Genomic DNA, 4503 nt, shown 5'->3' with positions numbered 1-4503 from the left:
TTCTGCAAATGTGGGAGATTTAACAACTTCAGGGGAGTTTACATTCTACAGCTGAGAATGGTTGATTTCACCATTTCCATTATTTCGCTATAATTTAAATTTGATTACTGTAGTGGCAGCAGAATGAATGAATGAATTTCAGTATTTTCAGTTTGTGTTAGTTACAGTAAACTTGTTTCAGTCCACACAAAAACAAATGTTTTTTCATTAACTTAATGTTTCCGTTTTTAATTTGATTAAATATAACAATTTTAGTTTTTATTTTACTCTACTTTAGAACTTCTAAACATCTGACATGGGTGGAAGCAATTTAATAAAAACATTTAAAGAAAGTAGATTAAAAAAACTACAACAATCATGCTTTAAAATTAGATTTTGACAACAAATCCCTCTTCAAGACTGGGACCAAAAGATGGAGGACCTGACACTAGATGGTACAAATGTTTGATTAATGTAGACCCAAATGATATGGAGTGAAACGGGCTCTGGGGCCAATGGGAGTCTGGGGCCCCTGGTAATTTGGCCTCGATTATACTAAGAAATTAGAAATGTACTTAAAATGTTGCTGAGTGCAGCCTACTTTTATCATAATTTGACTGACTGCACTTGAACGTGTCCATGGGCTCCTCAGTCCGGGTTTGTCTATGTGAGTAATAGCGCTTCCCCGGTGGATGACTCCCTCCAGCTTATAACCCATTAAGTGTATTGGAGAGGCGAAGCGGAGGCAGGGCGCGGAAGCCAGCGGCACGCACGCTCCATTAGCGGACCCACTGCTGCGCCGCTCTGCCGGTAATTTGCATAACGAGATTGGAGTGAGCCCGGTTAGCGCGGTCTGCTCGGGTAAAGCACGTTCCCACCGATTTTCCGCCCATGTTTTCCGCTGTAGTCTACAACAGCTGTGCAGCTGGAGAGGCGGGCAGAGAAAGACGGAGATACATGTGTGGCCCTATACCTCCTAAACTTAGTATTGCGCGCACCACACGTCCGTTTTCCGATGATACCCAAGCGCCATCATGTGGATGAAGATGGTACTCCGTGATGTGATGAAGTGAACTTGCCTCTGAATGTTCAGTCACAGAAGCATGGTTAGTTTAATTATTGGGCCTACGGGGCCCAGGCCCAGGAGCCCAAGAAGTCACAGGGCCTCAAACAGAAAGCCGTTAACCTTTCTGTTGGAAAGTCAATCAAAGAACTAGCCTACAAAACCGCTACAAGACGTTACCCTCACAAAAATGCTAAACTACAGAGATGCAAAACAAATTTTTAAATGGACATAACAACTAAAAATAGAAGCAAAGTGACTATGAGTATGGCTACAAACAAATGCACAACAACTAACCTACAAAAGGACACAAAACAATCACTAGAAGACACAAAATGACTAAATCACTCCAGTTGCTCAAGTCTTGCTCCTGGAAGTGTAGGAGACATGGGGGACTTCTGCATGTCTGTGCCCAGGAGTCCATTGTCTCACAGACTAATCCATCCAGGCACAGAAAATACCAATAGCTTGTTTTCCCTATTGATAAATTACAGGCTGATGGAAGAAACAAAAAGATTTTTGTGAAAACATGTAATTAGTTAAAATAAAAGAATATAGCTGCCAGTTTTTTGGGTAAAACTACTTTAATAATAGCAAAACCAAAACAGTTGTAGAGATTCAGATTTGTGGACATAATGGAAGGATTGTGGTGCTTTTGAATTGGATGTTTTTCTAATAGTAATCACATTTATTTGGCCAAGTATGTTCCACACACAAGGAATTTGCTTCCTGTACGGAACCAAGGCAGCCATCTGCAGCACCAACTCACACCGATTCACACTCCAACCATCGGGGGCAACTTGGGGGTTCAGTGTCTTGCCCAAGGACACTTCGACATGTGGACTTCAGGCACCATGATTTGAACCTCCAACCCTCCAGTTGGGAGACGATTGCTCTACCCACTGAACCACAATCTATTTTGTCTGGCCCAGACAGTGAGGATAGACTAAATATTAGAAATACAACTTCCAGTCTAACAGACTATACTGTATTCTCTGAAGCGATCACGTCTGAGCCTTATAAATGTAATGCCAGTAGAATGTGTTCCACTACTGTTGTATTAGACTTTATCAGTTTGGAACATGATGAAAGTACATTTAATAGTGATAGTGAAAAACAACAGAAATAAAATAAAGAATCCAAACAGAGGAGGCATTTTGAATGAATGTGTGTTGTTCTGTTGGTTTTCCCCCAGGCTGTGATGTGTCACTTTGTTTTTCTCTGAAGTCATGGAATTCTTGATTTCATTTTATTTTGGTAAGTTCTTATGGCTGGCATAACAATTTAGCTCTGTCTTACCTCCTGTTGCTGGTAGAACTGACCATCTGTTTTCTCTGGGCTTCCAGATTTGTTATTCTCAAAGGTCAGGTTGTTTCCAATAAACTGTCATTAATGTGTTTCACTGTTTCTGGTTATTTGGTCCCCGATAGTGAGACTCTCCTGAAGTTTTCTTTGTGTATTTGTAGTGTAGTTTGTACTTTTCCTTTTTTGTGAGGTCTATGAGGCCTTGTGATGTTAGAGGAGCTGAGCCTCAACACGGGGCTTTGTAACAGTAGAGGCTTTGTCACATTTTAGATCCTGACTTTAGGATGACTTTGAGTTTTTTTTTAAATGTATGAAGGGTTTCGGCTACAATATGTGTTCATTCAGTTTCTCATAGGCTGGTTCTCAGTATATTAACACTGAGTTCACACATACATAACAAGTTGTAGAATTGTGTATTTCTAGTGAGTTTGCTATGAAGTCTCTTTTACAGAACCTAGGTTCTTCTGTTTAAGCCTCTTCCTTTGCCATCCGTAGTCAATGTGAAATGTACGCAGCTGGCTCCATCACTGCACAAATGAACACAATACAAAATTGTTTTCTGTATATTTATTGATAATAAGACCACTGATGGTGACTTAGTCAATAGTAGACAGCATGGTGCTATTGTTTTTGAGTGTCTGGTGACCCCATGTGTAAGCTGGATGGTATTACAATTTAGTATTTACAGGACAGTTACAGTTTGGGGAAGGAAAAGAAGTTTCAGAGAGAAGGAAAACATACATTCAATAAATAAATGTACAGCTTGAAAAGCAAGAAGGTTTTTAAAAAGCCACAAATAAATACTGACCTAAATTGAATACAAGAGGATCCACAAGATCAAGACATACTCTTTCTCACACAAACCTGGTCATACAAGGAAAACGCACACTCAAGATAAGTGGACAGTCAAACAAAATGACACACAATCACACACACAAAGAGAGATAGAAATCACTTGGTTAAACTGTAAACATAATGCCAACCAAACCATAATAAATATCAGCTGAACTGAAGCAGCTACATGATGCACGTTACTCTCAACAAAACATTGGCCATGATTTTCTTTTTTTTCAAGGCGAGCTTCCTATAAACTATTAAACAAATACAGATTAACAGCACAAAGTGCACAATCAAAACTGACACAACATTTATAGTGGTTAGCATATTAGAATGCAAAACATTACATCATATAAATTACATTTCCAAAACATATCTACAGATGGTGAGGAGAGAGGCATGTTGATGCACTACACAGAATACTGTAAATATTACATGAACACTGTTGGAGTCCTGCGTAGCTCTAGTGTTGACTTCTTTCACTGTAACACACAGCTAAGATTACTTTCTATTAAAAGAAGACAATTCATGACCCTAATGATTTGATACAACCGCGTGGCAGGTTGAAAATACATGGGCAGATCCAGGGGGTGGCCAGGGGTGGCACAATTTTCTAGATCCACCTTTGTGTCTTACTTTGCTGACCTATTTTGGTTTAAAATTTCAAACCTGTTCACACTCTGTGTCCTTGTAACAGTGATCTTATTGCTGCACAAAGTGACAATTTCAAAGGTCATTAAAAACATTTAGCTGTTGTTCAGCTGCTCTTTAAAGCTAAATTTAGTCATTTTTCCTTTACATAAACTAGGAGGTGCTGAAACATTACTAAGGTGTCAATATGTTTCAGAGTGAGCGCTTGGTCGATCGCCAAGCAGCATCCAAAGCAATTTGTACAAAAACTTCACATCAGGTTCATCAGCAAGCTGAGAACTGCTCTTTGAGGGAGTGGAAAGCCAAAAGAGAAGACGCTAAGGATCCTTATAATGGTAGGTCTTTTGACTTAGCAAAGCAGGAAAAGCATATGTGGAATTAATAACATAACCAATAGCAACATCCCATTTAAATGTGACCATTTCAGATTTCTGCAGACCCCTCAAATCTGGGACATGAACTGCTTGAACTCCTTCCCTCTGGATGGCACCACAAAACACTGTACACCATCACTCCAATTAACAGTTAACTATGACTGAAGCAACAGGACTCGTCAACCACGGCAGTGCAATAATTGTAAATAGTACCGCTACATGCACCAGTCTGATAGCTGGAAATGTGTATATATGTATATAATGTTTGTGAATACTGCCTTTCCTCCTTCTCCA

The sequence above is a fragment of the Monopterus albus genome, unplaced genomic scaffold (genome assembly GCF_001952655.1).
Source record: "Monopterus albus unplaced genomic scaffold, M_albus_1.0 scaffold99.1, whole genome shotgun sequence".
In the NCBI taxonomy this organism is placed as follows: Eukaryota; Metazoa; Chordata; class Actinopteri; order Synbranchiformes; family Synbranchidae; genus Monopterus; species Monopterus albus.
Note: the sequence above shows the minus strand (reverse complement) of the source record.